The following is a 12,396-nucleotide window of genomic DNA, read 5'->3' on the forward strand; positions in this document are numbered from 1 at the left end:
TGTGGGTCCCACTACATTATTACTATATTCATGATTTGTTTGCTAAATAAAAAGTACCGACTTCATCGCTATTCTAATTATTTTATTCGGGTTTTTATATGTATGTAAATTAAGATCTTGTTTTATTTACTTTGTTTTTACTTTTTTTAACTTCATTCGTCATTGAAATGGAGCATACATCTAGTAATCTACATATAAAACTATTTTAAATGTAAATTAACATACAAAAATCAAGTGCTTTATAAGTTTTATGTATAAGTTGATTAAATCTAAGCCAATAGTATCAAGAAAAAGGAGTGACTAGATATAAATTAAGATGATAAATAAAATGTACAAAATGAACCTAATTATAATAGCCAATGAAATGAGAATATGTTGTCTTTCTTTACAATACCGAAAGAAACACCGAAATTTTTTAGAACTTTAATTATAAATTAAGAAGAAGAACCCTATTGAGCCGGCACCTCTCACAAGTTTAGCTAATTCGGCTCCGCTGGTCATCGCTTGAGAGTAGAGAGAGGAGGTAAGGGAATCCCCCTACTCCCAGACATTTTGTAATTGACGGGGCTCAAACTTGTGACCTCAAAGTTACCAGGTAAGTTACCCACCAACTCCACCAAACTTTGTTTAGTTGTTGATTATATATGTTGGGTATATTATACTTGTGCTATTTTAAACTACTTCTATCAATTTAACCATGGCAATTTTCTAGTAGATTTAATCTCCAATCCTATTTTAAGGACTTCAAATGAACAGATCCTTAATAAAATTATGTTTCTAATTATTACACCCTATGTTTTGTTTTTAGGCTTATTACACTTTTGAATGCAATTAAATGTGGTTCTAGATATTGAATGAATCTAGATCATATAGATTTAGATGAATATTACAAATAACAAAATCCTACATGATAATGTATTTATTGTATTAAGGGCAGATATCATATAAAAGTTCAATTAAAATAGAAGATAGAGGTTAGAACAAAAAATCTGATCATATCATATCAGATCTTATATGCTCTTCTTTTCTTTTTGTTTGTCGCATGTGAAACCTTCAATTTAATCATAAGAGATTTTCAATTATGAAAAATCTTAGATAAATACAAAGGAGGAAAAAAAAAATCACTTAGGATCTTGTTTGATTAATTTTGATTTATAGTTTCAAAATAGTAGTATAAATGTTTCACTTCCGTTGTTTCTTTGCACTTGCTATACATTTCAGTTCACGCTTTCTATTTCATTAATTCAATCAAATTAGTCAAATTATTACGTGGATTGTATTTAAAGGTAATTTCATCTCACAGACTTAACTCTTTACCTCAGACTTTGTCAAATCAGGTTTTTGCTACTTTCTTCATTTCTTTTTATTCTTTATATTATGATTTTTATGGTTATTTAAATCTTTGACCATAAAAATTCACTTATATAAACATCAAAACCCTATCATGTTGAGTATATACATGGTCAAACTCGTACATTAGAGACAATAAAATTCAAAGCCTTAAAAATGAAAAAGAAACTGAAGTAGTAACTTTTAGTCATTTACTATTTTTATTTTTTTATTTTTTTATTCAGGCTCACACAAAACTCTCTTCATTTAAAAGGAACTGAACCCCTTTTAACTTTCCTCACTTAAGAGTTTTGAGCACAGTTTATATTTCCAAAACCCAACTTAGGCCTTATTTAACTCGTATGATTTTGTCTAAAATAATTTTATTTTAACTGCATTATTTTACTATATCTAAAATTCTTTATTTTGTTTTGTATGGACTTATTTTAGTTAAATTTTACAAATTGTTATTTTTTTTTACGGGTATAAACTTTTCTTGTGTGAACTTATTTTATTTAAATTTACAAACTTATTTTGTCCAAACATATTTTATAATATCTAAAATTATTATTTTTGAAATAAGATTAAATAACTTAAATTAAGATGGAACAAACAAACACTTAAAACATAACCTCAAATGAATAAATAAATATAAAAAATAGTGTCCCCTCTTCTCCCCTCTCTCCTCTTCTCTTCTAGGGTTTATAATTTTATAGGCCGGACGGATATTAGACTATTGCCGACCCCTTTTTCTTGTTTTCTATAGTGTTACAATTTAGATTCCAATAAATCTACACAAGTATGTAGATAATCGTCCATTTCCCTATAGCGGAGTCATTAGTTTTTATTAATTTAGTTGTTTGGTTTTTGTTAATAGATTTATGTGTGTCAAAACTTATAAAAAAAAGTAATCATCTTTTACTCTATTATCAGTTCGTTGGTAAAAATTTGTTTGGGATCGCAACGGTTATCGAATTCTCTAATACGTTTAAGCGAATCATATAATAATCATCCTTACAACTATATCAAATCGTTAGATCATCTCTCCAAAAAAGTTGTATTTACCAGCGATGTGCGTGAGAGATGTACCACAATGCAAGATGTTTTCAACGATCGTAGTTTTGATGAAATAAAAAAAAAATTATTCGATTCTATTTTATATATATGTTTATTTAGATTTTATTTATAGATGTCGGATGATTTTTTATCAATAAATTATTTTTTTGTTAAAAACAAAATAACAAACTCCTAAAACATTGTCCAAGTTTCTCCCACTTTATTGCATTAGTTTTGTACTTTTGTCAAAGACTTTCCTCAAGACCCTTAAAGATTGAGGATGAACTCACCCTGAGTCAAAATATTGCATGAACAAAAAATAAACATCATGAATGAAAATAATGCGGGGAAAAAAGTTATGATAATGGTTTATTTTATTTGAAGTAAATTTATTTAATTTTTCTTAAAAAAAAGTAAATTTTATTTAATTTAAAGTAAAAAATAAATGAAACATAGCCTAAAAGGTTAATCACGAATATCGAGATCAAATGATTCATAAAATGTCACCTGTCAAAGGACAAAAATTAAAAAATTGTCCACCTTCAAAAAGAGGGACCCACTTAAAAAAAAAGAATCTTGGCCCACAATTGCCCCCGGAATCTGACACCAAAAGGGATACTCTTCAAGGGCATTTTTGGAAAGTGGGCCCTTTTTTGTACGTGTCATTCTTTCGACGGATGAGCTCAATTACTTGATTATGACTGGAAACCACTGTGGGCCTCAGCCACTTCATTTCTGGGCCCACTTTCTTTTGTAACTATTTTTTTTTATTGATTTTAATTTTTTGAGATGAAAATGACTTTTGGTGGGGTTTTAGGTGCCGGTGTTGTACTGCTATCTGAAATTAGCCTGTTTTTTAGTGAATAAATGACCAAAATACCCTCCATTTCTCTCTCTAATAATTTAGAATGTCAATGTGTCATATTATTAAATCAAAAGTAGGAATCTATTATTACTCCGTATTACGTTTTTTTTTTTAATTATTGTTGCCTTTTTTATTGGGTACGCAAGAATCTTATTTATTATTATTAATTTTTTTGTTTAAAGATGATTTTCATTTTCATTATTATTGGGTAGCTTTCATTGCCAACTTGCTTCTCCTATTTTATTCGACCTAGACTAGATATGAACAACTTCCTATCAAATTCAACAAAACGTAGACTTGCCTTGAGTCAACATTGGGCAACCAAATTACCTTTTTATTTCTATTTTTTTTTTCTTCATAAAAACACCTTTTATTTTATTTTCATCCCTTAGATATGACAATCTTTTTCCCTCAATTTGATTTTACGAAGTACAATTACAAATGTGTGGTTTTATGAACGAATTAACAAGCTCCCTGACTTCCCTCCATAAGGAAAATCGTCTCAATTCATATGCTCGTATGTAAAATTATTACTTATCTAAAACGAGTATAATTTCTTTGAACAACCAATGAAATAACCATTAATTTTGTATGATAATTAATTATTGTAAGTTTGTCTCACTTACAACTTTCTTAATTCTACAAAGTGAGAAGAGATTCATGTCATTAGCCCATTCAGCCATTATTTAAATACAATTTCTTTATCTAAGGTACCAACATTAACATTTTCCTTAAAAAATAAAGAAACAAGGGTCTCATGATTCATAAATTGCACCTTATCCGGTTTCTTTTTTCATAAATGACTTGAGGCGGTAGAGTTGAGGAATGATTGGAGCTGAACCTCCCTTCCACCATGGGTATGTATATAGGGATTAGGGATTGGCACAAATCAATTACATATTACTGAAAGTGAATCTAAAGAAACACTTGACAATATATTATAATAAAAATTCCCGCCAAAATTACTTTCTAAGAAAAAATCATTGTTACATCTAGATTATGACCTTTATTTTATATAATTCTAACGAAAACTTCCTAAAATATCAACTTGCATGGTATAACTATTACATATTTAAATATTTTTTTATCATATGTGATATGTTTGCGGTGTTTTAATACTTGATTATTGGTCAATTGATTCATTATTTTATATATATATATATATATTCAATATCCGTGCATTGCACAGAGTTTAACCTAGTAAAGAATAAATAGCTAAATAATAATTGGGGTGAAGTAGTAAATACAACGGGAAACTATCGATTTATCAATATAACTAATTAATTAAATGGCGTGGAGTAGTGAATACAATGGTTTGATTGCTCTACATCGGTTGTTTGAAATATGACTATTATATTATTTTAATGATAAACAATATGAGCAATCCATTTTTTCACACTATAAATTGGACACAATTAATACTCTAATACCTACAATGCAAATATAATTTTTGAAAATTTTAATCCAACCTAAAATAAACATTTCGAGACACTATAAATAAGAATAAAAATTACATAATTGAAACTAAATATTTGATAAATTAAAAAAATGTTGATAATAATATTTTATAGCAAAAATAAAGTAATGTAATTAATTACTTGGGAAAAATACGTGAAGTATGAACTATATAATCATTAAAACATTCATTATAGTAGTCATATTTCAAACGAACACAATAGAATTTTCAAAATTTATTAAGGTGTTGGGATATGAAATTGAGAATAATATACAACTAATACCAATAGTTTAAAAATTATATGAAATGCCAAATATGTCCATTGTTGCTGAGTTTTTAGCTGGCTAACCCTATAATCGAGAGGTGCTGATTCAATAAGAATTTTTTTTTTTTCAAAAAAAAAAAAAATTAAAAAAAATGTAAATATAGAAATGAAAAATCAGTAGACCAAAAAAAGAATATTAGAAGTGAAACATACTTTCTCTATTTTCTTTTGCCTATAATACATATAAATTCAAGATATATATAGACTTTTAAAGGCTGATTGGTAAACAATGACTTTATCAAAAAAAATTCAACACAATTCAAGGAATGAGAAAGGTAATGTACTACGTAGTTGAAAAAACTATATTGATAAATTTGTCGTTTCCATCATCTAATCTCTTCAATAAAATACGTGTCATGAGATTGTGTTGCAAATTAAAAAAAAATGAAAGAATTATGATTAAAAATTTTGATTCTAATAATTGCACCCCAAGAACTCTACTAAATTAGTTAGCGTCTCCCCTACTAAACATGGGCACGGGCCCGGGCCGGGCCGTGCCGGCTCCGCAGCGGGCCGTGCCGTGCCTGAAATTGGCACACCGCAGCCCACGGCACGGCACGGCCCACGTGCCTTGCGGGCCGTGCCGGGCCGGGCCGCGGGCCAAACCGTGCCACCCTTTTTTTTTTAATAAATGAAAAAAAAACGAATTAAACGATATATATTTTTTTTAGTACAACTTAATATATGTGATTAATTTATGTTTATGTTAATGTTAATATATTTTGTTTTCATTTTTTGAACAACTTTATTTTAATTTAGGTTATATAAATTATTTATCTAATTAATAATTATGTTTAAGTTTATTTAAACAAATAAAAACAATTTTATTAATTTAGCAAAAAAACAACAATGCATAAAAAAAAAAAAAAAAATACGAGTGCGATAATCCGAAAACACAAAAAATTGAAGAATAACTTATTTTATTATATGACGGGCCGTGCCGTGCCGGCGGGTCGTGCCAGCGTGCCGGCCCACGTGCCGGCCACCGTGCCGCCCGCCGTGCCACGTGCCGTGCTCGTGCCAAAATCCAGAAAATTGTTCACGGCAAGGCCCACAGGTGGGCCGCCGTGCCGTGCCGCCACCCGTGCCGTGCTGGAGTCGTGCCAGGCCCGTGCCGCCCGTGTGCCGGCACGGCCCGTGCCCATGTTTATCCCCTACCTTGTGTAATCATCGCTCTTACGAATGACATCTCCATTTTGTATGTACATGTTGCTTTTACACGCATCCACACACCATCAAAGAAAATTTAGGGTGTTGTTATTTGTCGCTCCCATTTTACCGGGTAACGCTCCCTTTTTTCTTGAAATTCCAATTTTACCCCTAATATATAAATACGGTTTTTTCCTTCCCGACCAACATTTCTCACTTCTTTACTTCTCTCTCTAACTCTCTTACTCTCAAACTCTCTTACTCTCTAACTCTCTAAAACAATTTTTTTTTTTTTTTAAAAAAATTCCAAAATTGTTCTTCATTTTTTAAAAAACAACAATCATCATAAACACAAAAGAAAATGGGTGATTCGAGGCGGATTAGGCTGAGATTCGGAGGGAGGACCTTCGGCAGCGCTGGTGGCAGGGGCGTAGGCGGCGGCGGCGATGGTGGAGACGAGGTAATTTTTTTTTTTTATTTTCGGATCCCAGGAACTTCCGCCCAAAATTTCCGGAAGTTCCATGGAGGATCCGCCTGGAATTTCCGGATCCTCCATGGAACATCCGGAAATTCTGGGCGGAAGTGTGACAGCCGCCCAGAATTTCCGGATGTTCCATGGAGGATCCGGAAATACCAGGCGGATCCTCCAAGGAACTTCCGGAAATTTTGGGCGGAAGTTCCAATTTTTTTTTTTTGGCCCGTTAATAAAATTGTTAATTTTATTTTATTTTTTTTCGGATTTTGTTTTTTTTTTTTTTGTTATTTTGAAGTGTTATGGTGATTATTGTTGGTATTATTATTATTGTTGTTGTTATTATTGTGCTTATTATATTTTAAAAAATATGATAATTTTTATTATTTTGTTGATATTAGGTTTTTATTATTAATGTTAAGGTTATTGTTGTTGTTGTTAATTTTTTTTTTTTTTTTTTTTTTGGATTTTGTTATTTTTGTTGTTATTTTGAAGTGTTATGGTTAGTATTATTATTATTGTTGTTATTATTATTGTTGATATTATTATTATTATTATTATTATTATTATTATTATTATTATTATTATTATTATTGTTATTATTGTTATTATTATTATTATTATAATTATTATTAGTGTTATTATTTTTAAAAATACGATTAGTATTATTATTAAACTAATTTGATATTAGGGTTTTTATGGTTATTGTTGTTGTTTATTTTTGTTGTTGTTGTTGTTGTTGTTGTTGTTGTTGTTGTTATAATAATATTATTATTAGTGTTATTAGTAGTACTATTATTAATATTTTTAATCATGATTAGTATTATAGTTGTTGATATTAGTGTTATTATTATTGTTATTATGGTTATTGTTGTTGTTAATTTGTATTTGTTGTTGTTGTTGTTGTTGTTGTTGTTAGTTATTGTTGTTGTTAAGGTTATATTTGTTGTTGTTAATTTGTATTTGTTGTTGTTTTTGTTGTTGTTATTATTATTGTTGTTATTGTTATTATGGTTATTGTTATTACTAAAATCGGATTATTTTTTAATTTTATGTAGATCGAGGGTTCTGGTGCTCGACATGCAATATCACGACGTCTGAATGCGTCTGTTAGGAGACAGACATCTCGATCTTCACCGGTTCAGCCCGAGCAGCAGCAATACGGGTCTACTAGTGGTTGGTCGAGAGACCAACAGTCTGGTAGTAGTCGGCCCTTGTACTCTGCAAGTGGAGCACCCATATCTGACGAGGAAGACGAATGTTCGGCTAGTCATGCTGGTGACCGGGATGAAGAACAGGACCCTCAGGATTTCCATATGGTATATAGGGGTCAGTTTGGGAGATTTGTTGGTAGTGGGTCGAGTCAGCCTACTTCCAGCTCTGCAGAGGCATGGTTAGTGCAGGAACCGATGCCGGGTGGGCCTGAGGATGGGTCAGTTATCCCTAGTTTTGGCGGTCACGTGGCACGGTATATCTGGATGGAGCAGGAGCGTAGTGTTTTACGCTGTTTGAGTAGGACAAAGTTATGTTCTGACTTGTGTACTTGGCGAGGCCGTCAATCTGTGGAGGACATTGCGGAGATTGATGCTAGTTGGTTGTCTCACTTGCCCGGCCTGATGTTTAAGAGACTTGATTGGCCGTTGATTTCTGCTTTTGTTGAGAGGTGGCAGCCAGATACGAACACCTTTCACATGCCATTTGGGGAGATTACGATCTTGCTGCACGACGTGTACAACATACTTGGGTTACGGGTTGCAGGCAATATGGTGTCCACTACTCCTAGGACGGACGTGTTACGGGACGAGTGCTCGGTTACCATGGATATGACTCCAGATGATCTGTCTGAGGTTTGCGGCACAAAGACCATTTGGCAGGGTAGTGGGGTGTTGACTGATAAGATTTTTGAGTCGACATTGGCGGTCGACCGCGATTTTAGTGAGCAGCTTGATGCATACTTGTGGTTAGTGCTTGGAGGTACACTGTTTGTAGACAAGAGTGGTAACCGTACGCATCCTTCCTTCCTCCACGAGTTATGTCACACGGATGTCCCTATTAACGAGTATGCTTGGGGAACAGCTGCACTGGCCTACTTGTATCGGCAACTGGGCACGGCATCACGGAAAGGTGCTGATTCGATTGCTGGTTGTCTCACGCTTCTGCAAGCGTGGATTTACGAGTACTTTCCGTGCTTTCGGCCACAACAGGGTACCTTGACCCGGGACCTTCAAATGCCTCGTGCGTCTGCTTGGGATGTAGGAGCGGGATGTCCTAGCAAGAACCTGGAGCGCCTGTTAGCTTTTCGTACTAGGATTGATGTGCTTACTGACCGTGAGGTGAACTGGCTACCGTACGGAGCTGATCCTGCATTACGAGTGCCCCCCACTTTATTCATTGGCTGCATCCAGTACCGTAACATCATTGAGCCGTACATGCCTGATAGAGTGGTCCGCCAGCTTGGTTTCGTGCAAGGCATTCCCCGCGAGATCATCAGGCCAGAGAAGGCCAAGAGGCCGACTAACTTGAAGATGTATCGGGTAGACTTCCCGACTGAGATGACAGCTGTGATGTGGAACAGGTTTGTCCCTTGGGTATCTCAGAGTGTTGTTTTAGGTGCCCTACCCAGGCTTAGTGCTGCAGCTCCTTCGGTTGCGCCCGGTTACATGCAGTGGCTGTACAGGTTTTCTCACCCGCGGGTATCTCCAGGTCCAGGAGTTACAAGCAACCTGCCTGAGCGGACTAACACTGATTACGTAAGTATTAATGCTTATTATTATATTAACAATGACTTCTATTAATTTTTGTGTTATAATATGTTATTGTTTTATTTGCAGTGGATGGGTCGGTCTATGGAGATTCACCAAAGAGCACTAGCTGAGTATCCTGAAATGTCGAGTGAGACTCGAACAATGACTGAGCAACTTGTATTTGATTGGAAGTCAAAAATGGGACTTTAGATTATTTTAATTAGATGTTCTGTTAGTGATGGTTTTATTTTTATTATGTTATGAACTTATTTGTATTTTATTTTTAAAAATGTAATGTATAAACTGGACACTTATTTTATTTTATATTTGATGTTTTGTTGCATATCATGTTAGATTAAAACCAAATACATATAAAATTAATTTCATAAATCTATTTTTCTTACAAATGTTCAAAGTTAGTGAATGTACATTACAAACTACCTAACTAATGCATCCCACATGTCCCTTCTCAATTGATATGCTTGATCCCATTTTAGACCTTGATACCTCCAAGTCATTACGAATTTGTATGATGCGATTACCGATATGACAATGGCCTCGGGCCCATACGGTATCCAAAGCACCTGCCAATGATTCTAATTAGTAAATTCAAATACAATTACAATTAATACAATTACAATTACGTAACAATGAGAACAACTAATAAAATAATACAACTAACCTGTGGATGATTCTAACCAAGTTTTCACTGCTGAATGTTGGCTCTCAACTCTGGAGTTGGTGGTGTTACCAAAATGAAGAACCTGGTTCGTCCAAAATTTCACAAATTTCTCCTTATGACAAAGCCAAGTTCTCTGAACATACTGAATCACTTCCGGATATTTTCCCCACCTCACTTGCATGGCAGTTAGAGCACGATCATACTCCGCCTGTGTTGTTGCATTCACGATTTTGAACCATCTCCCAGCTCTAAAACTGACACCAACCGTCTTGTTTCCAAACATCTTCGTCACCTTAGCCTCCACATCTCTGTTGATGTGCCATAGACAGAGTAAATGTGACGTCCCTGGAAAGACTTCTCTCAAAGCCGCACATAGCCCAAGATCACGGTCTGAAATAAATACAGATGGCTCTTTATCAAACCCAATCAACTCCCTTAATTCTGCAACACCCACCGATAGCTAGCCGTGCACTCGTCGCGCATGAAAACATATCCAACTAGAAAATTCTGGTTTGTCGGTGTCACGCCTACTATCTCAAAGAAAGGCATGTTATATCGATTGGTCTTGTAAGTAGAATCCATATCTATGACATGTGGGTATGTGCGGAGTATGTTGACCATGATCGGGTGCACCATAAATGCATGTTGCAAAACGTTGTGATCATCATTCGTGAACCAGTAAATGTATTTACTCTCTCTCGCCAGATGAAGAAATTGCTGAACAACTCCTCTTCCTTCGGACATCTCCATCCTGAAGTCATTTCGGTAATTGTAAATGTGTCGGATGTTTGGATGATCATCAGGAAATTGCTCGGCAATAGTGGACATGATGTTACGGGGAGCAACCTTGGACTTTGTCATGTCCCGCACAACCTGTTTTTCACCCGGACTCAATCCGCTCACTTTACGGTGACCCTCTGGGTACACAATCATTGGGTGGTTATGTGTCCCGGTGTGATCATTTTTCGCAATGATCTTCCAACATTCGGTGCTGACATCATAATATATCTTGATGTAGAATGGACAACCATTAGCTTTGGTTTTGGTGTCCTTCCGTATCGCGTTCTCCAAATCTCTCGGCTTGCTCCTTCGTGACCGATCACATCGCAAATACCGATACGGCCGACCATATCTGGTTTTGTTATAAGACGATTTCACCAATATAAATCCCAATTTTATGGAAACACCATCAACCCATGTAACAGCATCGTCAAATGTAGGAAAAAACGTATCGGTGACAAAATTCCCACTATAATTCACACCGTCACCGCCTTCCTCAGATTCCATATCCTATACAAATTAAACAAAACATGCTTTATGTCAAAATAATAATAATAAAAACAATAATAATAATAATAATAATTATAATTAAAATAATAAAATAATAAAAACAATACTAATAATAATAATAATAATAATAATAATAATAATAATAATAATAATAACAATACTAATAACAATACTAATAATAATAACAACAAATACAAAACAATAAAAATATTAATGATAATAAAAAATTATAACAACAACTACAAAACAATTTATAAGACCATAACGTTAATTAATAAATAAATAATAATAATAATAACAATAACAATAATAATAATAAAAATAATAATAATAATATTAATATTAAAATTATATTTCTACTAATTAATAATAACAATATTAATAATATTAATATTAAAATTATATTTCTACTAATTAATAATAACAATATCAACAACAACAACAACAATAAAAATAACAGCAACAACAACAATAATAATATCAACTACAACAACAACAATAATATCAACATATTACTAATAATAATAATAATAATAATAATAATAATAATAATAATAATAATAATAATAATAATAATGAAACAAAAAATAAACATATTACTAATAATCATATTAATACAACAAAATTACATTAATTATCAAATACTAAATCACAACAATAATCACAAGACCACGAAAAAAAATACATAAAAAAAAACTTAATAAAAAAAAAAAAAAAATTATAGGGACATCCGCCTAAAATTTCCGAATGTCCCTAGGTACATCCGCTTGAAATTTCCGGATGTTCCTTGGTACATCCGGAAATTTTAGGCGGATGTACCTAGGACATCCGGAAATTTTAGGCGGATGTCCTAATTACCGAAAATAAAAAAAAAAAAAAAACTTACAGAATGATCCGACGCATTCTCCGGCGTACGTATGTTCCACTCGCCGTCCATGACCCAAGACCCGTCGGCAAATTTAACGATTTTTGAAAATAGAAAATTTAGGTGGTCGTGGGGACCGATTTGGTTGCATGGTCGTGGGGAC

This window comes from Chenopodium album, chromosome 14 (genome assembly GCF_948465745.1).
Source record: "Chenopodium album chromosome 14, dcCheAlbu1.1, whole genome shotgun sequence".
Taxonomy (NCBI): domain Eukaryota; kingdom Viridiplantae; phylum Streptophyta; class Magnoliopsida; order Caryophyllales; family Amaranthaceae; genus Chenopodium; species Chenopodium album.